Genomic DNA, 27,553 nt, shown 5'->3' with positions numbered 1-27,553 from the left:
ATTCTACACTGAAGTTGTCTAGATTAATTCTGCGTTGACGCTCTTAGATTCTTAGATTCTCTGAGGAAACTGGTAGCATTTATAGACTGTCAGCCCAAGCAATACTCAAGAGGATGCATACTTTTCTAGAGACTGGCATTCTCCTGCATGGATACGGTCTTGAAGATCTTTGACTTCATGAATAGACTGAATTGAATACTGTGCTGAGAAAGAATTAACTAAGGTAACCAGATGATGGAGGAAAGATAGCTCTTCCTGATATATTAATTTGAAACTTTTGATCTGATGGCATGTGTTTTAGTGCCATTTTGAGACTAAAGGCAGGAAATAGGAAAGTGCTAACTTCTTAGGAGCCAGCGATGGAGTGCTGTCTCCAAAGAGCTGCCCTAGTACACTTGTTGTTGCTAATTAGTTTGTTTATGTTGAACTTCCTTCTGACTCAGTCTGTTCTAATTAACACTTCCTGGTAGATTGCTACTGAACTCCAGAAGTCTCATTCATTTATGACACACATTTCACTGTTCCGGGGAGCTGAGTATATTTTGTTGACAAAGGTGCTGATAACACTAGTGGACTGTGGTTTAATGTATGCCTCTCAGAAGGAAGAGGTTGACAAAGCTTAATCTGAGTGGGAGAATGAAGTTAAAAATAACAGTAAGAGTTACAGCTGCAGTTTGTCTACCAGTATGAATTGTTGGAGCCTCAGACTATATGCTACTGTATTTGCTGCGGACAGTCTTAGGCAGTGTTTATAACTTATGTCTCTGCCTCTTCATTCTATGTAACAACAAAAAATAAAATTGTTAAAATGAGAGACTTAAATATAGACTTTAAATTGTTTTTTTAAAAATCAGGAGCTACTGTATTAGTTTAATATAAGCCCTGCAAATAGAAACACCTGTGAAACTACTCCAGCGTTTCCGCTGGAGGCTGCAGCATCCAGGCTGTAGAAATAATTTTACCTTTATACCTAGCCTGTGGCAGCTGTCAGTGAGGCTGTCTGATACAGCGAAGAATGGAGTAATTGCAAAAGGCATTCTGTCTCCACAGGTGCCAATGGAAGAGCACTGGGCTGGGAGACCTGCACTGATTTTCTCTTGGCTCTAAGGAGAAACTCGGGAAATGTGGGAGGAGATCTCTTCTGCCACTGTAACTCCTCCTACCTCCTCCACATGGACATAGGCATTTGGTTTGTGGAGGTTATATCCTCTGAGATAAACTGAAGCCTACCTGAAAGTGGGAAGTGCTGGCCCAAGAGTTAAGGCATTTTGTTCTATCTCAGGTTATGCCTTTTCTTCCGTCATTGTGGCAGGGAATGGGCCACAGTACTGACCTTCCATTGTGAGTAGGGATTTTCTCCAGGGATGTAGGTAACTTTCTACTACATATAAAAATGAATGGTTTTGATTAAAACCTTTGAAGTCAAAAGTCTGTATGGATGTTAACATGTGCCCTCTGTGTGAGAGAGGCTTTTGCATGATGTCCTTGGTCTTTCCCTTTCTCTGCACTTTTTAGTGTTGCCTTCTACACAGGCTTTGTGTTCTAATGCTGTTCTGTAACATGATGAAAGCTCCTTTGGAAATGCAAAATGCATTTTTTCTGCCGTAATGGCTAGCTCAGGATGAATTTGCTTTTGCTGTTTATCTTCAGTCCTTTCCGTAACATAACAAATGGATTAGTACTTCATTTCTTAGCATCATTTTCTTTAGCCATTTCTGGACTGGCAATGCTAATATACTAGAATATGCTAGAAATTTTACTTTCTTTCCACATTGCTCGCTTCTCAGGATGTGATTAGTTATTCTAAGCACCAGCAACTTATGTCCCTGAGAAGGCTGAAGAGATGATATAAATCGGACAAGGACAAAATGAACCTGGAACACTAAGCTAGTAGACTGCATGTTATATGGAGCACATGTGGAGGTCTTTGGATTTTGGTGATATTCAACTCTAATTCTGACTCTTATGGTCATGGGTTGCTTTTGTATCCTTACTTAGAAAGACCATTCAATTTTATGTATCAAGGACAATGTCTTTTGCTAAAATAGTTTCCAAAAGTGACTTTCGGCACCCATTCAACCCTGGAGTGTCTTTGGAGTCCAAATCTAGCAAATGCTCTCTCTATGACAGTAAAGAGATGTTGACAGGATCCCAACAGAAGAATAAATTACAAACCAGAGCAACCTGCTCACCTTGCATAGACCAATACTGAGTTAATAGCTTAGCTTTGCCACTAGGGAGTAGTTATGTATTGTCTTTCCATCTGTCCTTCTTCCGTCTCAGCTTGATTAGAAAAGGCTTGAGTGGGGACATACTGATGTGACTGGAAGTGGAGATTTAACCATTGCTTAGTCATTTTTTAAAGAGTTTTTGCAAACGGTGAGTTTGAAGTGTGGACACTTAAACAAAAAAAAAAAAAATCTTGATGTTTCAAAGGAGCAAACTTTTGTTTTCCCTCTACTGTTCCTGGCTTTTTCTTCTGTCCAGCATGACTTTATCCTTCTCCTGCTTCATACAAAGGGAGATGCTAAACTATGGAAAATGTCATGGGAAAGTCTACCAGCCCAAACACTATGTCGTCTTGGGATGATGAAAAAGCAAGTGGTTATTTTACTTGCCTGTCAAGTCAAGCTGTTTACCCTATCTTTATGCGCTGAAAAGCAATACTGCAGCTTACAAGCTCCTTATAATATTCTTATCACTTTTTCTATTCCCAGTATAAGCCATGCTTTGCTTTTGTAATAAGTTGTGTACAAAAAAGGCAAAAAATGATTGGAAAATCAAGCAATAACATCTTTACATCTCATGGTTGCTAGAATACAGAACTGAGGCATTTGCTATGCCAGGACTTCTTGTGGGAGGATAGCCTAGGCTTAAAAATACCGCCACTGTTCTTTTAGAGCTCATCATCTTTCACATACTAGGAACAGAGGGCCTGATTTTTCTCACCTCCGTGTTTCTTAAATTATTAAAATTATTCCTGATTTCCCTATGTATACATAACAGGCGAGTCAGGCATCTGTTTTCACTTCAACATTAGCATTTTTATTAGAGACAGTTGGCAGTGAGTCAAGCATTGATATTGGTGACCTAAGCAACATGTTTTATTTTGAAGCATCAGTTTCTTTCATTTTTTGTCCATTGTTGCATGCTGGACACAGAGTCCTTCTCCAGTCAGTGTCACACACAACAGCAGCATTACTTCTTTATTTCTGCTTTTCTGTTACAGATTTGCTTTATTGTTGCATTATCTTAATTTCAGTGCACTTATGAAGAAACATAGTCCTATGGCATGAGGCTAATGAAGCAACGGATGTGAGAGCATACAGCCATACATCGTCTGAAGAGACACTAAGATATTCATGTAAGACTGACTGTGAAGTCCTCTTACAGTGCAGGTAAACTAAGTGCTTTTCCTTTTCTCTCATGTAAGATAAGTGTTTTGTATAAATTTAGGCAGTTTTGATTTAGTTTTTAATAAAACCAAGTAAAAACTGATTTTTAGAACAAACAGCTCAGTAATAGCAATTCCTACTTTGTAACTTTCAGCATGCTTCTGAAAGGCTCTTGTCCAAAACAGAACATGTAAAGTGGTCTTTTAACAATCACGTATTTATTTAATGATGCTGTCTTATTTATAATAGTTTGAATTTAACAGCAACCTTCTTCATAAATCCTCATGCTTTCATTTTCTACTAGCATCTTTAGTGGACTTGCTTAAGTACCACATACTTTTTAAGCATACCTTTTCGCATATTTATTAAAAAAAGGAAAGAAAGATTAGTGTTTGGAACAGACAGCCACTAATAAAACGTAAGTAACATTTTCCTCCATTTGTGTGTAGGACTCAAAGTGCTTCCCAAAGATAAATATCTCCCGTTTGACAGGTGGAGAGATGAAGGCTGGGGAGATTCGCTAACTTTCTAGAGATAATAGTGGTAGAAGTCAAAGTAAACTGTGGGATTTCCTTGCTCCTACGCCTAGACTCAGGCCAATAGCCCTTTTCTCCCTACTATATGTTCTTCAGTACTGGCTTGTGGTGGGGGGACAGATTTTGCTGAAGGCATAGCTGATTAGTTGTCATTCTCTCAAGTGAAGGGCCCTGTTATGGTCCTGTTGCATTCTTGCAGTGAGGGGATAAGGGGGTTGTTCAGAGCGGTGGCCAGTCAGGCAGAGGTCTGGAGGACATTATGCTGTTCTTCAGAGAACAGAAGAGCACAGGGAACACACCCATGTCAGAGGGTTTCCGTAAATGCCTGGGTAAAAGCCCCTCTGTTATGTGTGGACAAAAGATTGTGTAGGTTAACTTATTTTTTTATGTTAATTACTTCTTAAAAGTAGGTCTAGTATTGGGAAAGTAATAGCTTCCTCAAGTCAGTCCTGTTACACTGTTTCTGCTGGCAACCTTAAGGCCATGTCTGCATGGTGTAGACCTAGAAGCAACTTCTTCCACATCCTGGGTGTCCTCAAGCTAGTATGCCAGAGGTAAACCTCAGAAGTGCTCAGTCCGTACGTAGTATCCTCTCACATGGTCTGGCTGACTCCACATCCAGGAGCGGATGTAGTGTTCAGACATATTCCACAAGGCCATAAAGCATGTGTGGCTGGTGCTGCTATGCCAGGCCACCTGTGTATGCCCACACTGTCCTGAAGAAAGAAAATGTGTCCATAACTGCAACCAGACTGGAACCTTGTGCTGTCCCCATTGTGATCTACATCATGGTCTCTCTGGCTTTGTCAACCAAATGTTGACTTTGCCAAGAAACACTGAGGACAGAATGAGTTGTCCTAGAATGACAGGCACATCCTCAGGGATGGACACAGCACTGTTCTTACAGGCATAGATTGAAGGGTGGGGGGTATCTTTAAGTAAGGCTGAGCACTGTGAAAAGCCAAATGCCATGGGCAAAGGGGTACAGCTACTTCCATTTTCTGCATAGCACTAGGTGCTGTTGATCTTACCAGTGGCAACAGTGTCTGGTTCCCTACTGAATGTCATGTTTCATAATGTACTGAATTGTACAGCATGACAGGTGCCTTTCTCTGCAATCCCTTAACAGTAGTCTGAGGCAAGTACTGTTTGTTGAGCAGTAGTGACAGTGGACTTTTCTTTGTCCACAGTTTGTGTAAGTGGGGATAGCTAAATATTTTTTCCTAGGCAATGAAAGTAGTTCTGGAATGTTTGTTGGAATAAAATATGAGACTTTAGAGTATCTTGGCCAACAGTGAGGTGATAGAGGGAGCCTGTAAGACACAAAACTCTGTGTGTTCTGGTCCTGAAGTCTTTGGAAAGAACTTGTTGTGCTTTAGGTTGATCGAGCGTGTGTGGGAAGCTGCTGATTTCTCTGGGCCATGTGAACTCTTAGAGACTGGTACAAACAGACCTTAGGAGACTAGTGGAAAGCTACTGTAGAAGGTTCGGCCCCTGAGACTGTTCCCTCCTTTCTGCAGAAAGCACAAATCACGCAGTGATACTTACGCAAGACTCCAGAAGGAGTCACTGAGATGCGACTGAGCAGGTAGGTATGGTGTTGGGCAGTTACCAGGGGGCTGCTCTATAGCTGGGCTGCAAGGGTTTTGGAGAGGCCCTGTCCCTCTACTATCCTTGTAGGGGCTTTCTAATGAATGTTACGGATGCAGCTGAGGAACATTCCAGAAGGGCTAGAAGAAGAGGAGATTTGGCACAGGAAGAAAAATCATAGGGTAAATATCTGTTTCTAGGTATTTGTATTGATTTCTGTAGGGGCTTGACCTATGCCAGAAGGCATCTGATAATTATTTATAAAGTCTGGATATTACTTAAAAATAAGAATGGCTCGGTGCCCTAAAACAATATTTCTCTAGAACCACTGAACTCAGTACCAGAATCAGCTATCCTACAGATCCCTTTAAGAGCTGCTGCTAGTGCCTCTCTGTATTGTTGGCATTAACATCTGTTGTTTCATGATAGGAAAGCAGCAGGAATCAGTGAGCTACTTTCTCAGCCTGATTTAAAGACAGGATTTTATTGAGGAGTTAGAATGTGGTTCTCCTTTGTCAACTAACAGCCAGTTAGCTGACTGAAACGCTTTGCTCAGACCTTTTTGTTTGATATATTTTTATTTTAATAGTTGAGTAGAGTTTTAGCCACAAATGATCAGGCGTTTCATCCAAAAATAGTCAATACATGAGCTGGGAACTGAAAGCCCACACATTCATGCAGATAAAATGAAAGTCCTTGGAGAGAGCCATGCTTTCATTGTTAATCTTATTTTTGCCATTGATGTAATTCACTCTTCAAATGCCCAGGCTTTTTTTTTTTTTTTTTTTTTTTTTTTTTTTTTTTTTATGAGTGCATCATTTTCAGTCTTCCAGTGTTGTTCGACCCACTTTGCACATAATTAACAAACAGTACTTTACAAGGGCTCTTTGAATGGTTGAGCTGTCAGTATGGATGGGACAGAAATCTATAATGAGGGTCTGACCCATCATAATTATTGGCCAGTGGATTCTTTTGATTTGTATGGTTTTGGTTGTGGGGCTGTTTCCTTCATTAGAGCGTCATTGTAGCAATTGTCAGGATAGGCGGGCTGAGGGAGATCTTAACTTTAGAAAAGCTGAAGAAAACAAATGAAAGAGGGAAAAGTGTTTTACTTTACTGCCCAATTTTATACATTCATGCAGTTTTCAACCTTCTCTTCTCCTACTGGTATCATATGGTTCATAATAAAATTTCATATTCATTTTATGATCCAGCCCAGCTGGTAGACTTTGTGCTGAGCAAAAAAAAAAAAAAAAAAAAGGAAAAGAGAGAGACAGAAATCAGCTAAAATCATACAATTTTAATCTACTTACACACTTACATTGTGGCATCTTTGTCATAATAATGTGCGGGCCTAAGTGAGGTCTTAAATGCATTCATTATTCCTTACTAACTGAAAGTAATCTGGTAATTCTGAGGTACTGAATGATTCCTTCTGATGTAATATGTTATTTAAAAGAAAAAAAAAACAAAAAACAAAAGCCACAGACTTACTTTAGTTAAGCAGTTAATGAATCAGGTGCACAGAATATGGCCTTTTCAAATACCTTTATTCAGCTGTGGTAGTTCAAAGTTTCTGTAAGCCCCTAGAGAATTCCGCCTGCGTTGGGGGAATTTGATTAACTAAACAAATGGTCTGTACTCAGATGGTACTGAAAGGCTGAAGTGCTCTTAGAGGAAGGCTGTCGTGTCTCCTGTCTAATCCAAGTGCTACAAAAATAAAATGGTAGTCTAAATCCAAATTTATTCCTGTTTGCAAGTCCCGTCCAGAATTTGTATTTGCTGAACAGAGATCTCCGCTCATGGCAGAATTACATTTTCAGTATCTTCTTTTTAAAAAATGGATTCAGCTATTTAAACAATAAATAATATTCACATAACAAAGTAACAGTCAGTATTTTTTCAGAATTGGGTCCTCTTTTCTCTACTGCTGAGTCTCTCTGGGCTTGTGAAAGTCTCTTTTCAAATCCTAGCAATGATTTGTGCAGCATCTCTTGGAGCATATACACAACTCATCAAAGTGAGAGTCTGAAAGATGATGCTAGCAGGTGGACTTAGATAAGCAGCAGAGAGGGAAGGTAGTCTTTTTTTCAAAGCTGTACTGTCTTCTCTGTCAGCCCTGGGGACCAGAAGAGCCAGGTCTGCTCAGCATCCAGGGAAAGAGTGGCATAGAGCAGTTCTGAAAATTCGCACAGTCCATTGGCCCTCATCTTTACTAATCTGAACAGTTTCCCGTGACTACAAGAAGTCAGCTGTCCGCACAGTATCTCAGCAAATGTAGTGCTTGTTCTTATCTTCCCAGTTGAGTATCTGTTTTCACATAACCGCTTCCCAGGGGCTGAATGGTCGGTGACAGAAGCAAGGTCATTTGTTCCCCTGTTAATATATGTTTTTCTTCTCTTTCCTTCCCAGGAATGGTGTTTCAGATGTAGCATAATACAAAGGGACAGTGCTGGAGAATTTAATGGGTTGGTCAGGCACTCTCAGTGGGAAAGTGATTCTGATTAAAGGCTACTGCTGAGAAACCTCTTCATTCTCACCAGATATACCCTTGTGAGCAACTCAATCAACATCTGGAAAAAATAACTATAAAACCCGCATAAAACAGGTCTGCTGCTGTTCTCTCCAGGAGAGACTGGTATGTCTTATGTTTCTGGAACTTATTTACTAAGAACTGTTAAAGCAGTAAAATCTAGAGTCCTGCAATTGATGCAGCATTATGTGTTTCATTAATGCAGCTTATTTGCATATAACATACACACAGCCCTTGTGTGGTAAACAGCGGTACCAGGCAGAAACATCAAGGAAGGCTGCCTGCTATTTTGCTATATACATTAGTTTGCCTCTCCTGAAGATCTCACATAAGTTTCACTATGCATCCAAGACTTCACCTCTTTTCATTCTTCAGTCCTTGTTCTTATGTGGCAAATTCACTCAAGGTTGTGGGCAAAGATATTGTGGCCTGGAAAAAGAGGAGATGTAGGTAGGTTTAATAACAGGAGGAGAAGTGGTTCAATCTGCGTATATACTGCGGCTGTCTGGGAGAGTTACTATGTGGCATTGTTTTGTGCTTTAGATGCAGAGTGTTTGTGGGGTAAGCATTAGTCAAGAATTATGCTTTTTCTTGACAGAACAGATTCTCAACGATTACTAGAATGGACAAAAAGCCTTTTAGCTGGATGTGTATGACCTCTTTCAGGCAGTACCTCTTACTATATATTTTCTGTTCTCTCCTTTTCTGTTTTCTTTTCCTGATCTGTTCTCAGGTATCTCAGTGGCTAGGGATCTTGTCACTCCATTCCTCTTGGGAGGCTGTTTTACAGTTCTTACTGCAGAAACTTCTCTGTTGGCAAGCTTTTTATTGCTAGATGCAAGTTTTCTGCTCTTTAACTTTCCTTCTTTGTCTTGTTTTCACCATTAGTGAAAAGTGATAAAAAGGCCTAATTTTATTATTTATTTCTTTCCTTCAAGTATTTTTTTTCTCAAATTTTTTTCCATAGGAATTTTAGTTTTCTGCTCCTGCCTTTGCTTCTCTGTTAGTAAACCAGTGTTCATTAGAAATACATCTTTTTGTTTGTTTTCCATATTTATTCTGGTCAGAGGAAGCTCACTGTAAGGCACTACCTATGTGCCTAGTGTCAGAATGAATTATTTCTAAAATTAACAAATCCAGGGAATACTGTGTAAGTGGAATCAGCTAGCAGTTTTCTATGCTAGAAGTAACAATATACCAATTATATTTAAACACCTTATAGGGGAGAAGAATCCTTGAGACTTGGCATTCTTCCTGCACAAAGCACCTGACAAATTACTACTGATCTAAAACCATTAATGTTTTGCTAGGTATATACTTTGACTGTATATTTGCTTTAAAATCTTCTGGTATAAACCTCATTTTCTACTGGAGGCTATGGAAAACCAATATTGTATTATTTTGCAATGTCTTTATTCTCAGACAAAACATTATACTTTTATTGCAGATGGAAGTACAGAAAAGTTATGGGCATGTTTTTCCCAAGTGAGGTGTCAGTTTTGGCTTCCCTGTTCATACTCAGCTGTGTTTAGTTTTGCAAACGTGCAGAGATCTTCAGCTCCTTTTTGTTACTCAATGGGAAGACAGGATCCCCCAGCCTTTGAAAGTTGTATTTTTGAAGACAAGCTGGAAACATGTAAATTTTAAGGAGGGAGCTAAATGGCTTTACTGATCTGAGAGGTTGTGTGGCGGAAGCGTGGGCACAGGGTCACCCCACTGTCAATAAGGTACAAATCCTTTTGCACGGCCCTGCTGGCACCTTGCACTCACCTCTGCCCACCAGCATCCCTCTCCTCCCTGCCTTCCTATGCTGTCCTTGCTCCCCTGCCCCAAGGAGGGGATTGCAGCTGCCACTGATGGGGTCCCCTGTGCTGCCACTTGCCCCGCAGCAAGTGTATGCCACAGCCATCATGGGAACAAGGGAAGTGCCTTCCTTCCCAAGCTGGTAACTAGCTGAGGAGGAGGGAGAGAGCTAATTGCAGCAGGAGAGGACCAAGCTGTGATCGCAGGAGAAGGGCGCAGGCAGGTGTTAGATGCACGTGCTGCCAGTGGGGCCACCCTGGCCAGTGTGGGAGCCACTGTGGGTGGCAGGGCAAGGTGGGTGCAGCCAGCCCTCCCAGAGGCTGCACCTAGGTCAGAGAGCCAAACTCAGCAGGGACTCGATAAGGAAGCTGTATTTAAAAGGAAATGCACCACTTGAATTTGGGTGGCAGATTTCAGAGCTCTGCATAGGCTACTAGCCAAGATCCCTTTACTGCTGTACTTGCAGAGACCTAGCATGAGGTCACTGGCTTCAGCGCAGTTAAGGTTTGCTTTTGGATAAGGGAGAGCACAACTGCATTCATTAAGTGTAGCATCTGGATTGAGAGATATGAATTACAGTCTCTTCTCAGGTGGACTAGTCTTTGGGAAGCAGCATCTATGGATTGTGTGTCTTTGTGTCACCTCTGAAAGATTACTGCTGCCTGTCACTTTCCCACTCCCGCTTTGTTGTTGCCCTGGTCTTTGTTTTAGGGCTGAATCAGGACACAGCTGCTGCCTTCGAACTTGTCAACACGCCTGCTCACAACACTGGCTTCTCCTCGCAGCCCTTCTTGCAAGATGTGACTAGTCTTGACCCTGTCTAGTTGATGAAATTTGACAGACTCACATAGAGAGTGGTTTGGCTTTGCGAGCGGTTACTGGGGAGGAGCTGTGCGACATGCTGCATTGGTGCCTAAGGGCTGCTGCCTGGATGGGCTGTGACAGGAGAGGTTGTGCAGGTGGAAGGATGCGCCATAACCAAGCAACCTACTTCTGACCCAGCTGCTGGCTCTTTGCAGCTCCCCCATTCAAGACAATAGACTCTATGTACATCCTCCTAGAACCACTATGGGTTTTACTGAATAAGATAATCTTCCTGGGTTCCCCCCCACCTTCCTGGAGTTTTGCCACTTAACAAGAGGCTGTTGGAATCTAGAGAAAAGCAATTAATGTTGGAGTTGGGGTTTTTGACTGACACAGTAATTACGCTGGAAAATGTAATTTTCCCTGCATATTAGAGATGGGATTATTTCAAGGAGATCTCATTAATGTGCTGTTCACCAACAAAGAGCCCAATAACCTCTCTCCTAGTAAGATTAGTGTGGGGGTCGTAATACAGAAGGTTGCTGGGGCGATAAAGTCAAGCTTTTGTTCTAAAGAAATAAATTATCTTCTGCTGTGTGGTGAGGGCATAAAGGAGTAGATTTCATTTAAAAAGATGGAGACCTAACATTTGCTCTTTTCTTGATAACTAGTTAATAACCTGTGCCCAGCTTTTTTTGTCCAGATGCTGTACATCACAGCAGAGAAAACATAAGGATTAGGAGGCTCTCTGGTGTAGTGGTCAGCGCAGCAGAAGACTGGCAGGTTGCTCTGGAACCTCTTCTTTGATTGCCTGCTTGCCTCCTGGATTAGTGTAAGCAAATCCTGTACTGCCCACCTCTCTTTACTTGTCTATAATATACAGATAATAATTTTCCAGAACTCCTCAGAGATTAATGGCTGTTTGTAGGGCATTCCAGATTCTTTGAGAAAAGGGCTACACACCATATCAGGGAGCATAAGTGTTGTTGTTGTGCTTAACCTGTTGTGTTCTAAAGGAGAATGGAAATGATAATACAGTGGGGTCAAAAGAGGTCTCATCAGTGGCTTTTTTTTTTTTTTTAATTTGATCACCGTATGAAAATTCAGGCTTCTGTGGAACAATGTGTAAAAAATGTAGATGCTTTTTCTAATGGTGTAAAACTTTTCTACTGCTCTCTGCTAGTGTTCATATGGGTGGTTTTGGGTGAGCCAGAGGGTGACACCACTTAAAACATTTCCAGCTAGCTTTTCCCTTCCTGATTCTGCACACATCTGTCTAACATCCGTTTTGACTTCATCTCTACTATGTTACTAGTGAATATACTCTTGAAACATGCAGGGCATAGAAAGCCTGGAAACTTTCCTCTTCCAGCTCAGAGTGTGAGGGATGGTCTCTTGCTGCTGCATAAAACAAGAGAGAAGCTGACCAGTGCTAAAACAGAGAAACCAGCTGATACTTATTATTGGCGCTGCCATTCTGCAGAGGTATCACAGTTAGGGGTCAAGAATCCCTGTCATTGAGCTAAATGTGCAAAAAAGAAACAACAGCAGACTCCAATAGCGGCCTATGATGCCCCTTGTATAACTACTACTATTTAGAAATACTTTTAAAATTAAAAATACAAGTGAATTCCACTCAAGAAGGGAGATATGGCAGATGGTAGTCCTCAGTGTCACTGTTAATTTCTTCTGGAAGGTACTGATTTATTGTAATGGAGTGTAGTTGTGTAAAACACCTTGATAGCTTACAAAGGGAATTCAAAATCTCTCTTGTGTGTTTAACTGCTTTAGTTTAAAAACATAAATAAAACTTTGATTATTCTGTTAGTTTCATGATATCTCATTTAGCTTTCAGTTTTTATGCAGAAATAGGATTACCTTAGATTTATGTAGATTGAAAGTTTTTTACCAGGGTGGTAATGAGCAGCGGTTAAGTATATTTTGATGCAATTTGCCTGTGACCTAGATAGTACCTATTTGTAGCATTGTTCTTATTCACATGCATCCATATATACATGAAGTGGTGCAGTAAATTGCAGTCATGTCAGTTTTGCTTCTCCCATGTATGCTAATAACGTACTGAGTTGTTTGTTTAAGACATTTTGTGTTAAATATTAATCTGTGATTTCAGCTGAGGAAAGAGTGGAATGCCTGAGAACATCATTTAGGTTGACGTCATGAAAACCTAGAGCACAAGATTGTCTCTATCCCAAATAAACTGTTTTCGAGGGGTATCTTAATGTCAAAAAATGTCCTATATAAGTTAAATATACTATATTCTAAACAGATAAGCGAGTGAATGGGAGGGTAGAAGAATTCTAATATGAGCAGAAGAGGACTTAAAATCATCCTGTTAGTGCCACAGTTATCTTAGGCACAGTAGAGAAGTAGTTCCTCTTTTTCCCCCAAATACCTTTTTCAAAGGCCCACAATGAGTTGTTATCTCAGAGTGAAACAATTGTAAAGCTGAAAAACTTCAATTTGTATGTCTCAACTGAGCTGCAAATAGTTCTTTTCATACTTTTGGAAAGGGAAATCATGGAGAGAGCTGTTTCTGACTCAGTGTATTTTACCACTTTCTTTTAGCCGGTTGAAAGCATCTTGGAATTCCATTTATGCTGTTATACCTGTTCATCATGTCTTCGCTAAAACAGCACTAAATATTGACAATTAGTTGTTGGGGATTCCTTGGTGAATCTGAAAGGAAAATAGCCAGTATAACTTTTCGCTGCTTAATAACCCAATTCCAGATTTCAGGGGTTCTGGTTTCTTCTCCCTAATACGTTATTGTTATCTGTAATTTAAAAAACCAAAGCAAATAGACAACACCCCACCTCCCCCCCAAAAAACTATTACCAAACGGTAAGTAATGTAATAGTGTTTCCTATGTAGATAAACCAGGTCAGAATCTGTGTTGGCAGAGATAACACTGTACTTTCATAAGTAAATAGAAATATTGAGCATGTTTCTTTAGTTTGAAAGCTGTGAACATTGCTTCATCATCTACTAAAAAAAATGAATGTTATTTCTGGCTTAACCTGTGATTTCAGTGTTGAGGCCAATACTGCATTCGTTTGTTGGGCAATGCTTCCTTGAAGTGTGTAACAGCTCCTTTCGATTGCAGTAATAAGTTACAAAGGGGACCAGCATGGTTTTAGTGAGTTTTCATGGATTAAGGCTAGAAGAGAATATTAGATGATTCCATCTGGCTTCTTGAGAAGTCAAATTTGAGAATTTCAACCAGGACTCCTGCATTGAGCCCTATAATTTGCATGCAGCTGAAGCATATATGTCCAGAAAGATGCCACATGTGATGTGAAAATTTAATATACCTGTTCAGATTCATTCTAGGCTAATAGAGACCAAAAGCTGTTACATATGAGGATGGCTGTTTGGTAATATAGCATACAACTATGTCTAATAGACAAGTGACATACCAAAATACATGCCTGCCTTCTTCTTTCAGAGTCTTCAGAAAGCCTATGTGTTAAAAAAGCTGTCACACCACCTCAGTGTTCTGCTTCTGGTTTAAGCTTTTCTGTAACTTTCTCAGTGTCCTTCTTTGTCCTATCAAGCTCTCTCAGGGCATTACTCCTGTAACTGTCTTGTGATTTGTTGAGTATTCTGTCATCACTAAACCACGGTGTTTTACTATCTGCTAGTGCAAAATAAGACGAAAGGATGGCTATTACAGGCAAGAAACATCATTAGGTTTAAGACAGGAGTATTCAGATTTTTTTTCACTGCCTTGTTGTGTTGTCAAGGTGACATAGAAAGGTGGAAACCTCTTTTTTGAAAGGTAGAACTTCCCAGGTGATTGTAACTCTATATCCAACTTGAATGCCCGGCAAAATTTACAAACTGACTCTTTTTGTTTTTCTTTTTAAAAATTGTATGCTTTGATTAAAAAAAAAAAAAAAAACTTTAGCAATTGGACTCTGAAACATCTGCAGTTTTACTGTGATATGCCTTGGTCTCCACCTGTGGTAAAGTCTGGTGCTCTGTTTCTGCTATACTTAAGAAAGAGTTTCTCTTGACTTCACCTCATTTGCCTGAGTAATGGAGCTCTCTTCTAAAAGAGAGAAAACTTTCTATCCTTCAAATGCTGTATCTCTCAAAAGAACAAGAATTTTAATATTCCCCCTCAGCATCCAAAAGCTAGGCACAAGCAACAGGGGAAATTCCAGTGAGGAATTTGGCCATTTGTGTTTAACTAGGAGGTCAGGCTGTTTCTCAGGGAGATTGCAGTCAACCTCCCTGTTCAGGTAGAGTGGAAAGTCAATTAGTTTTAAGTTCTTCTGACTTGCTGGGAAATTCACCAAGACAACAGGGCAGTTTTATGGCTCTATTTGAAAATATGGTGTGAGAAGTGTGCACTGTGTTGTTTTCTTTTATACTGAATCTGGAAGCCAGCAAAAAGTCCTGTGACCTTCACCAAAAGTCACAGAATAGAATACCTTGTTTCTGATAAATTCATTGTAGCCATAATTTTTGATATTATCAAGCAAGAGCAGCCATTCCACAACCTATAAGTAAATTTCTGTTATAAGCTTCCTTGTGATTTCCTCTTCAGAAATCCACAAGTTTCTTTGGGCCTGGTGCATAGCTTGAGCATGTGAAATTTTTCTACAAAAACATTGATTTTGAAGCACATTGAGTTTAGCCTCTGAAAGCAGAGCTGCTGAGCGAACATTTCGATGTACTAGCACCCTGCAGCAAACATGAGAGAGAGATGGTTTGAAGCTAGTTTGCCAAGTTCTTGTGAAATAACTTGTGAATGGGGTCTCATTTTAAAAGCATAGGAACAAATTCTGACTTTCCAAAAGCAACTTAAAACTTCAAGACCACTGGCTTTCACAGAAATGTAATGGGATTTGCGCACAGAGACTGCTGTTGAGTACTAGAGTTCAAACCCTAAGTTATTTTAGGTGCTTTTGAAAGATTTACTCTTAGCACCTGAGCTTTTAATTTTTAAAATAAAGTTACTCAAAAATGACCCTTTACTGTCAAAGCATTCTCAAGGACATCAGCTTAAGGCAGCGCTGTCAAATGATTGCTCCATTTTCAAGGAGGAAAAAAAAGTAAAGATTTTTCTAGCTGTTTTTCCATTTATAGAGAAGGTTTAAAATGTAGCTCTGTCACCCCATTGTGGCCTATCAGTGTTAAAAACAGAGTTTTTCATCACAGGGAAGAGATAAGGGACAACATGAGGGGAAGAGAAGAAGGAAGCCATTTACTGCGGATCTTGGGTTTTTTGCAAACCTGAGAAGGCTCACAGGAAAGCTGGCTTCAAATTCCCTGTGGCGAAGGTCACAGGGCTTGTAATTTTCACAATGTGCTGAAAGCACTGAGCCCAAATCAACACTGGTACTATAAAAGAATATAACCACCTGATTTCAGTGGCACTGTGTTCATTTACTTCAGCAGTTCAGTGTGGTGCTTGTGCCTGTATTTAGCTTTCCAAATTTCCCCAACAGCTAGCTGCTTGAGGCATACAGGAGTGTGTTTTTAATCTCTGATTGTGGGGGTAGGGGAAAAGGGAATTACCAAAATAACAGAAGAACTTTTGTTAGCATGATTTAGTTACAGTTGCTGAAAATACTGCCCCAGAATATTTGTCCATGTTCCTTTTCTGTGGTCAGGATCTTTCACAAACCTGTTCTGTCCTTACTATGAGAATTAGACCATTGGCACAGGTAAAGGTGAAAGAGATACGGGATTGGTCTTCTGAGTATTTAATTTGCCATTTCTTGATGAAAATCCAGAAGAGTGAACCTGCGTTTGGATTTTCAGGGCTATCTGCCTGTAAGAGCCACGCACCCTTCATTTATCAATCAAGAAGAACAAAAGAGAAGACAGAAAGCCACAGCAGTTAGTCCTCTTCCCTGTCTTTTGTTCTGAAAGCAATTTTAGTGCTGTTAAAGTTGGTGTTACAATTTCGTGTGCTCCATGCCCTGCTGATGTACTTTTCTTGAAGAGAATACAGCCTAAGGAAGGTTTCTCATAACAAAGTCTAAAGATTTTGGAGTGTGAAGCTAGGACTGCCCCAATGGCATTTGCAGGGCAGGTTTTGGATACCTGTCATAAGAAGTGTTTCTGGACTAATTGGTTTGTACCTGTACACTAATAAACTTCCCTCATTTTTTGCCCTCAGATGACCTTGGTAGTAATCAGTGCTTTGCTTTTAGTAAGATGAATTTACTCTTTGCTAGCTGATTTGATGTAACAGTGGAAATGAAACTTCTGTGACTCGGAAGCCTTCCAGGTCTAGACTTGGCTGTAGATGAGCAAATCAAGAAGAGATTTGAATTACATTCTAGGAGCTTGTTTCTATCTTTAACCTTTCTGAGACTATGTAATAGTTTTCCAAGGGAGTGGTAGAAAGCCTCTCTTCTCAGATGTCTGAAAATTAAATTGGATAAGGCAGTAGCAAATATCCTATAGGGAACGTTTCTGCACTGGAAGGTGGTCTAGACGACCTACCTGGCTCAGATTCAGAGATGGAAGAAGACCTATTAAAGTAGAGAGCAACAGTAATTTTACAGCTGAAGGGCTAAAAACCATGTGCACTTGTATTTCCCTTTTGAGCCTCTGAAGCGGCAGCTTGCCAGTGCCTGACTGAGTTTCTCTTAAATCTGTTTGATGCACCCATTTCCTTATTATCACTTTTATAGACAAGGAATCCAGCAACACATTACTTTTTAAGTGTCCTACCATTATGAATGCATTTGCTGTTCATTGTAATAGCGCCAATCATAATGAATTCATTTTGCATTCATATTGATGTCATGAGTACTGCGGATTGTTTTTGTGTAATTTACATCAGTAAATGGACACTTAAAAGCATTATCCATACCCCTATTGCTCCTCAAGGGAGCAAGCAGAAAGTTTGCGTGTGGATGTCAGGCTTGCATAATCCCCTGCTTAGGAACCTTCCTCCTGGCTATAGAAATTAGCAACCAGCCATTCTGGATTGATTGACTGTTCTTGTGACAGCATGGACCTTAATCAATTTGTTGCATACATAACGGGCACACCTTTGTCCATGCCATAGGTGTTTCACTGTCATTTGGCAGTTGGCTCTATTTAATGGACCACTTACTGTATCGAATATCTACCTTAGATTTTTTGAGCTGGGAAAAGGAAGAAGCCCTCTTAATTTATCAGAGGAACCATCCCCTTCCTTTTTTGTAGAGTGCTTTGTGTCTTTCCCTCACATAAGCTCACTTTAGCTGAGAAAGATTGGCATTGCCATGATAAGCCTGTTCTCACTGGCTAAATTCTGTAGCTCAGTGATGCAGAATCTCTGCTTGGTGAACCAAGACAGAGAGAAATAATTTGGTGGCAGATGTTTGGAGTTCAAAAATCACTGAACATCCACATGCTGATAAGAATTGTAGAGTGTGTAGGGAGGGTAGAGAAAGGGTGGAGCACAGGGGAACCAGAGTGCTTGTTAGACACAAGCACAAAGAGAAGAGTGCCAAAGGGAGGCATTTAAATGTCTTTGCAACACTCCTGTTTGAACCAAGCTGCACTGTGTAGGCCACATTACAGAACAAAAACATGCAGGCTTTTTTATGAAACATGCACTTGCATTGTTCTTGATTCTTTCTAAGTCCTTCAAAGATCTGAACACTCTCACTCGCCTCAAGTGGCTCTGGAAACCTACCAGAGACATTTTATGGATTACTGAGCCTGAAGGTGCTGAAGCTCAACAACGTTCTTGTGAGTCAGCTGAGAAAACAAACACTGAGAAATTATGTGATCAACTGAGGACTGTAGACAAAATAAATCACAGGAAGGACTAAAATGTGGAAACTCCTGTTCCCAGAGATCTTGGCTCTTTTCAGTCTCCTCTAGTCTTTCCCCACATATCTCTGTAGGTAGATCTGAAAGCCGGAGTCCTTTGTGCCATTTTACCATGTTAGATCCAGCCGACCCCAAAGTGTCTACAACTTCACACCATGGCCATATTGTTCTAGTTATTGTCCTGAGCACTGGATCACCAAATAAGAGCATTCCAATCTAAAATTGGTAGGCTTTGTTTTCGGAGGTTGGAAGAGGAAAAAGCTGAGAACATGAGACCTGGTTTGAACCCAAGCAGCAAAACTGGGGAATGTGGAGTTGAGACTTGTGGGCTTTTTTGATAATATAATCACGATCTCATCATGAATAAAACAGTGCATTTCACCTGACCATTTCATCTAATAAGGACTTGCCTCCTCTAGATTTTATCATTTTCAAAGTAATGAAATCTCTCCATCACCTTGAAGGGTATAATTTGACCCCTGTGTTTGTACACACATACATGAGAGCAACATCTACAGGCTTCCCAGTAGGTCCACTGCTGCTTATATTTTTGATGCAGGAGAAAGGCTTCTCTTAAGGTTTATTGATTCAAACAAATAGTTAGGAATAGTGGTTATTGAAATGACTGTTCTGCCTCTCCGCGGTATATACTTTTTCTGCATTGAAAATACTGTCATGTGGTTTAAGCTTAATCACTTCAGAAACTAAACTGCAAAGAAGAAATCATAATGTGAAATGAAAGTGTGCAGATGGAGAGGGAAAGTGAAATAGCTATTGTGCCTCTGATAAAAATTATTAGTTTATTTTGAAATAATTCCCCTTTTGAATAAGTCCTTGGAACATCTTATATTGTTTTTCAGGTGGAAACTTGTAACAGTTGATAGCTACTGCTTCACGCCTACAATGGAAGGACTCAAGGGAGCAATAAATTGACCAGCTGGTATGTCCACTCATTTGTGTAGTCCTAACAATTTAAGCTAAATTAATTTCTGGTGCAAATGCAAGGACTTCCATGTACCTCAGTCCTGAGATGAATCTAAGAGCTGTAACTTCTTGGAACTTTTCTCCATGGTTTAGTGGAAGTGAAAGGAACAGATTTAGTCCACTCTTCTTGACAAGAACCTCAACACTTTTCCCTTTACAGCGTTATGTAAAGTGACAGAGGCATGGCGCTTGATCATGCAAGCTGCTGTATCTTTCAGTCCTGGCTTATTTTGAATTAATCCCACAGAAAACCAAATACTTCCCACATAAATCTCTGGCGTTCTTCTTGTTCATGATTACAGGTGAATTACACCTTCAGGTGGACATTGTGTAAGCCTTGGTCATTCTTTTTTTTTTTTTTTTCTTTTTTTTTTTTTTTTTGAAGTATTCCAGCCCCAAACCAGAAGAGTTCTTAAAAAAATTTTTTTTTGAATATACAGAAAAACAGGTAATTGTTAGAGAAATGGAGAGGAAAGGTGAGCAATGCAAACTTACCTGGGGTTAGAATGAGAAGCAGATTCTCAAGAAAGGATGCTTTTGAATTTTCCACAATGCAGGCAGTAGTATAGGAGCAGTAACATACTGAATGCAAGAGATTACTGTTCGTAACAGTTTTACTATAATACTCTTGAGCTAAGCATTGCTGATTGCTTTCTTGTGGTCTCTGTAAAGCTGACATCATGGTGCAGAACTCTTTGTGCACTGTGCTACTCTGCAAGAAAAAAAAGAATATATACAGGCCACTGTTTACCTTGTATTTTTTTAATTTAAGAAGTTCTCTGGTGTCAGTCCTTACAGGTATAGTGTCTGAGTGTCAGTCAGAAATACTTTTGGAGGTTATGGATAGGAGGTGATATCCTCTCTTAAGCTGAGGCCAATGGTATGCAAATGAAGGGAAGTTTCTATGCTGTAGTGACAGCAGTGTAAGCATTGATGCTAATTCTGCCAGGAACTATGTACTGCCTTAAAGTCAAAACTCTTAAAACTGATCAGTCCTTGCATACTGTCTCAGTGACCAAGCACTGGGCTGTGAAGTCTGTTTAGAAGAACATTTAAGGTAATTCATCTAGTTAGTCCCCAGGCTACAGAGATAGCATATTGTAGTGTGTTGCTTGTCCAGTCATAATCAGTAATGGATTCTATAGGGAATGAAAAGCAAGAGCTGAAATCCCATGCTAAGTTATAATGCTATTCTAGTCACTTTGTGCAGGGTTGTTTTGTTTTATTCTGGTTTTGATTTTCTGCTCTGGCTCTGTTCAGATAAGCCAAACCAGAGTAAAGAGACCTCATTGCAAGAGAGCTGGGACTCAGCATTTCCCCACTGGGAATAGGGATGATTTGATTGATAGATGCACAAGATGAATGGGATATGGAAATGCTGAGCTTTCACGTCCACGTTGAAAGTTAGAAATAAACAATGAAGATCTGAATACCCTAAAATACCACACACAGTTTCTAAAGATTTTTTTCTGAATAATTTCTAAATGATTTTCATTTAAGAAGTCTATATTTTGCAAAAATATGTAGTCTGCATTCTATGTAATAAACATAAAGCATTGTCTCTAATGAAATTATATACATTTATATAGGATAGAATCTCTTCCATTTTAAAGCTTCATTTTCCTTTGCCTCTTTGGTTTTAAACATTCATGTTAGGTGTGACAGTGGCTCATTAAACCTGTTCTCCAGCTTGCTAGCATGTTTGTTGCACAGCAAAGGGACGCAGGCTGTTGTCATCTCTAAGGAACATAATTCTGTTCCTGCTCCTTGGGAGATACAGTTTGATTTTAAAGTGTTCCCTGTTTGGAACAAGTGCAGAGGAATGATCTCTCTTCTGCAGAAGGTTATCACCATACTTTGTCTCAGTGGCAGAACTTTGCTTAATAGCTGGAGCATATTGTCAAGGAATAGATACTATGTGGTTAAGAGGACAACAGGAAGGGCTTCTTCAAATACATCAGTAGCAAGAGAAGGACTAGGGAAAATGTGGGCCCACTACTGAATGGGGCGGGGGCCTTGGTGACAAGGGGTACAGAGAAGGCAGAATTACTGAATGCCTTCTTTGCTTCAGTCTTCACTGCTAAGGGCAGCCCTCGGGAGTCCCAGAACCTGGATGTAAGGGAGAAAGTCTGGAGAAAGGAAGACTTTCCTTTGGTTGAGGAGGATAGGATTAGAGATCTTCTAGGCAAGCTTGACATCCACAAATCCATGGGTCCAAATGGGATGCACCTAGGAGTGCTGAGGGAGCTGGTGGATGTTGTTGCCAGGCTGCTCTGCATCATCTTTGAAAGGTCCTGGAGAAGTGGAGAGGTGCCTGAGGACTGGAAGAAAGCCAATGTCACTCCAGTCTTCAAGAAGGGCAAGGAGGACCCAGGCAACTATAGGCTGGTCAGCCTCACTTCCATCCCTGGAAAGGTGATGGAACAGCTCATTCTGGATGTCATCTTTAAGCACGTGGAGGAAAAGAAGGTGATCAGGAGTAGTCAGCATGGATTCACCAAGAGGAAATCCTGCTTAACCAGTCTGATAGTCTTCTCTGATGGGATGACTGGCTGGGTAGATGAGGGGAGAGCAGTGGACGTTGTGTACATTGACTTCAGCAAGGTTTTTGACGCTGTCTCCTATCACATCCTGCTAGAAAAGCTCAGGAAGTATGGGTTAGATGAATGGACAGTGAGGTGGATTGAGAACTGGCTGAAAGGCAGAGCTCAGAGGGTCGTCATCAGTGGCGTGGAGTCTAGTTGGAGGCCTGTGGCTAGTGGCGTCCCCCAGGGCTCAGTACTGGGTCCCATCCTGTTCAACTTCTTCATCAGTGACCTGGATGAGGGGACAGAGTGCCTCCTCAGCAAGTTTGCTGATGATACCAAGCTGGGAGGAATGGCTGATACCAGAGGGCTGTGCTGCCATTCAGGGAGACCTGGACAGGCTGGAGAGTTGGGCGGAGAGGAACCTCATGAGGTTCAGCAAGGGCAAGTGCAGAGTCCTGCGCCTGGGGAAAAATAACCCTAGGCAGCAGTACAAGCTGGGGGCTGACCTGCTGGAGAGCAGCTCTGCAGAGAAGGACCTGGGAGTGCTGGTGGATGACAAGTTGACTGTGAGCCAGCAATGTGCCGTTGTGGCCAAGAAGGCCAATGGTCTCCTGGGGTGCATTGGGAAGAGTGTTGCCAACAGGTCGAAGGAGATGATCTTGCCCCTCTACTCAGCCCTGGTGAGGCCTCATCACGAGTACTGCATCCAATTCTGGGCTCCCCAGTGCAAGAGAGACATGAGGCTACTGGAGAGAGTCCAGCGTAGGACTACGAAGATGATCAGAGGGCTGGAGCATCTGCCCTACGAGGAATGGCTGCGAGAGCTGGGCCTCTTCAGCGTGGGGAAGAGAAGACTGAGGGGGGATCTTATCAATGTGTACAAGTACCTGAAGGGAGGGTGTCAGTGGGAGAGGGACAAACTCTTTTCAGTTGTCCCGTGTGACAGGACAAGAGGCAATGGGCAGAAATTGAAGCACAGGAAGTTCCACCTGAAGGTGAGGGGGAATTTCTTCCCTGTGAGAGTGACAGAGCACTGGCACAGGTTGCCCAGAGAGGTTGTGGAGTCTCCGTCTCTGGAGATCTTCAAGGCCCGCCTGGGTGCAACCCTGTCTACCATGCTCTAGGTGACCCTGCTGAGCGGGAAGGTTGGACTAGATGATCTCCAGAGGTCCCTTCCAACCTTACTGATTCTGTGATTCTATGATTCTAAGAGTGATGTGGGAAAAGAAAAACAATTAAGGCATTTAGACACTCAGTTCCCATTAAAAATAACGAGGAATGGGTATCCATATTCCCTAGGCAGCTTCCAAAATGTCAATCTTAGTTCAAGTATTAATTCAAATTAATTAATATTAATTATAAAAGTCCTTCCAGAAATGAACCAGAGATCTAAATGTAGAACAGTTAATGTTTGAAAGTGCTTATTTAGTCCTATTTGAACAAAAATTCCCTTCATTTCAGTAGGAGATTTGATTTGCCTTGATTTAGTTTTTGAGATAATAGAGGATTTGGCCAATGTAACAGTAAATGCATGCCAGAGTAACCAACTGAGAAGTGGGGCTAAGTTTTGCTGTCAGCTGGCTTTTTCCTGCTATGTCTGAGTTCATATGCTTTTTGAGCAGCCTAGCTGGTTCTTACGAGCAGCAGCGCAAACTAGCTGCCTCCTGGAGCACCGTGCGGTGAGAGCTCACCCGGCACCCAGGCGGCAGCAGCAGCCAGGGCTAACTCATTGCATCACAGATGCGTTGCATTTGTGCCCGCAAATGTCTCTGCACTTCACGTTGGATTTGCTGCTCTTTGTTGTAGCAGACTTTTTTTTTTTTTTTTTTTTTTGACTGATTTGTGGGCATGCGCTAGCAGTTGTCTCCTAGTTATTATCTCTAACTGCGGTTCAGTTTCGATCAATAATTATTAAAAATGGAGGTGTAAATAGTTGGCTCTTCTAGTCAGATACCTTGTTCTTTTCTAGTATCTGATGGCTGTGGGGTAGGTAATTTTGTTGTCTGGCCTAGAAATGGAAAATTCTTGCAGTGCTGCTTTTTTATTTACGGTCTCAGATGGAAAGCACTCGAGTCCTGAAATCCCTCCAGATGTCTCCATGGCACACTTTCCCTGCTCTCCTGAGGGCATATGAAAGAAGGAAATCTACATCTTGAATTTAGATCTGAATGCAACCCCCTACCCACTTCCCTCATTTCCTTAAATATGTTTCATGGATACTTAATAGTGAAAAAAGACTCAATTCTTCCCTTTGTTCAGTTTTTCTGCCCTGCTTGTTGTGTGATGTGAGTTGTCAAAAGAGAAGCCTTTGCTGTTGTGAAATAATCTCCACTGAATTCAGTTCTCTGTAGGAGGCAGCAGAAGAGAGGAATGAGAGTCTGGGCTGCCAAAGGGGGCAAGATAATTTAACTGTGACCTGGGAGCTGTGCTCCATTATGAGCAATGAAGAACAGGCAGAGCTCAGGTTTGCATAAAAATACCCAGCAGACAGAAGCCATAGGATTTGGCCCAAGCTGGCTGGTTAAATGGAGGCTTCATGGCTCCTGTGCAGTGTCATGGCGATGGCACTGTAGGAAGTCACTGAGAAGTCCTCTGAGGACAGGGAAATCATTTTGACCTCAATACCTTTTTGCCCTGTGTATCTGGAAGAAAAATTTCTAAGTCATGGTACTGGGTGCATCATATCACTCCCTAGAGAAAAAGAACTATCAAAAGCCACCTTGAGCTAGACACAAAACAGAAGAAAGTAAAACAAATGAAGAAAGATCTTACAAGGAAATAAATAATTACAGAACTAGGAAATGGAGAAGACGGAGGGGAAGGTGCTCTGAGCAATAAAGATGGGATACAATTAAATGTATCATAGATGTGGCTCCAAAACTGAGAAAGTGCTATGCCTTTGTTTCCAGGAGGGATGATTAATTTGGACCTGATCAGCCTGATACCTTTTTGCCTTCATTCAATACTTGAGTGAACAAAGGCAAGATGATTATAAGCTTTGAGATAGGAACGAAAGGTAATTACTACATTACTACTACATTCAAGGTTGATTCAAACTTTTAAGAGTTTGGTGGACATGCCTGACAGGTTATATCTTTCCCAGACTTCTTCCAGAACTTGTACATGGCGTGGAAATAAGGATTTTTATGAATCTATGAAGTCTGAGTACTATCTATCTGACTAAAGAACAGAAAATCTTCTGAGGCACAGGCATACATGCTAATCTGACCTCAGTATGTATGCAGGACTATAACACAAACTGGGAAGCAGAAAACAAACAAGAATATAGAAATAGACATAAAGTGGAAAAAAATACAACACATGATTTTCAAAGATTGTGCCAGATTTATATGATATCTTTAAGTAATGATATAATTGATTTCCATGACAAAAAAAACCCAGAAATCTAGTTTATCTGATGCCATGGTCTACAGGGAACTGGTTAAACTAGAGGAGATAGAGATTAGTATAAGAGCTGTAAAATGATATAAGCAACTGTGTTACAGGGAGATAGTGGCAAATGATGCTATAAAAGGAAGAAAGGTTGGAGTGGGGTTACTAAGATTTTTTCAAGGACCAGTCTTGCTTAATATTTGTATTAGTGACCTTGACTTAGAAAGTAGGAGAGAGTTAATGAAGTATTTTTCTGTTACTAACATGAAGTTGTGAGACATTAATAAAAGGAAAGATAAAATACTGTGCAAGAAGAATTGGTTGACCTTGAAGACTAAGCAATAGCAATGTTATAAAATAGATTGGGACAAAGTACAAGGTTATTCACCTAAGGATTAAACATAATACACTTTGCTGTAAACTGGCTTCATAAATTAGAGAGGAGCGAGGCAAAGAGAGATGCGAGTAGCTTGGTCCAGATAAGACTTTTTGTGTTTCCTTTGTCTACAAATTCAGTTATCTTACAGCAGAAAAGGATTGGGTTGATCTGATGTAATAGATTTTTTTAAAGACCTGTGTATTGTATTTTACATTATGAGACACCAGTGTGACACAGCTGGGGAAAAGGCCAATGCAAGCCTAGATGTAGTGAGAGGAGTGTCAATAGAGAAGGGCATTAATAGTGGCTGTATACGGGTAATCAAAGGTACAGTTCTGGTCTCTCGTGCCATAAGAATAAAGTGAGACAGAGATGGCTTCAGTGAAGGTCTACTGCAATGAAAAGCTTGTACAAGAAGAGACAGGAAAATCTGTCTTTAGTAAAATGATGGCAAGGTAGCAGTATATTCTACTGCCTGTAAAACTCACAGGGGTTTGCCCTACGTGGTGGAAAAAATAATTTAAGCTAATGGACAGTCTTGGCACAAGAACAAATGGACATAGATTGGTGATGAATGCATTTAGGCTAGAAGTTAAAAGAAACTTTTTAACCATAGGTAGAGTAATATTCTAAAAAAACCCAGACTTTCAGTTAGAAAATTTGGAACAGCACACTGTTCCTGTCAGAAGTCAGAAGCAAAAATATGACTAGTTTAAAATGGAAATTAATCTAGACAAGACATATTTACCTGTGGTAGAAGAAAACAGGATCGTTTAGGAGGGTCTTTGAGTTCTGGGTTCAGGGACTCATGTATTTTTTCACAGAGATGAATGAAGGGTCAGTGAAGTTGTCATGGGTCCCTGGAGTTCTCAGTTAAACATATATAAAGTAGGAATCAATCACTTCACATTTCTACTAAAGAACGTTTTGTGACTGTACTTGGTGCTGTACTCTGAGAGCCTGGAAAGTGAGGTGGGCATTTGGCAGGGATGATGTTTGGATGAAGCAAAGTGGGTATCCCTTTTCAGTGACAGGAGTATGTCAGCAGGAATGAGTCTAACTGACAGTAGTGAAGTGACTGGATTTCTTGCGGTCTTTTTAACAAGAATGTGATTTGAAAACTCATGTAAGCACATGAATACCTGAAAAATAGCAACTCAGTTCTCTCTAGAGGACTGAACCTGTGAAGAACCAGTGCATCAGGGTGTATTGTGTGTTTCTGGGGAGGGATGGCTAGAGGTGCTGGGGGGGTTCACCTCAGTGTCATAACTGCATGGATTTTTTTTCTCTTCGTTATCTGTCTCTTTGTAGTGTTCTGACTTTCTAGCTTTCAGATCACATCATGAAATTTCTCAGCTCCCAATTTTATATTGGGCATATTGATAAACACTATAATATAATCTATAGGTGTTCAGTTTTATAAAAGAAGGAAGCATCCCAGCACGTCAGAAGCAGCCTAAGTATTTTTTCCTATTTTGAGGAATTGTCAGGTGATCGTTCCTGGGAAGAAGAAGAAGCATTTATTTAGCAAACAATTTATTTACCAAACAATGTATTTTGAAAAAAATCTCATTTGTTCATGAACATTTCTGAGATGAAAATTAAAGACTTGCAGAAAAAATGATCACAAGTCATGTCTCAGTTGCAGTTTCTGGGAAAACCTTGCCTCAGTCTGTCTTTGTCTAACACAAACTGATTTCTAACATACTGCAGGCACAGCATCCTCTCATACGCTGTCATTTCCACTATTTTGAGGAATCAAATAGGCTGATGTGTGATTCAGAAGCACACTTTGGTCA

The sequence above is a fragment of the Rhea pennata genome, chromosome 5 (assembly GCF_028389875.1).
Source record: "Rhea pennata isolate bPtePen1 chromosome 5, bPtePen1.pri, whole genome shotgun sequence".
Lineage (NCBI taxonomy): Eukaryota > Metazoa > Chordata > Aves > Rheiformes > Rheidae > Rhea > Rhea pennata.
Note: the sequence above shows the minus strand (reverse complement) of the source record.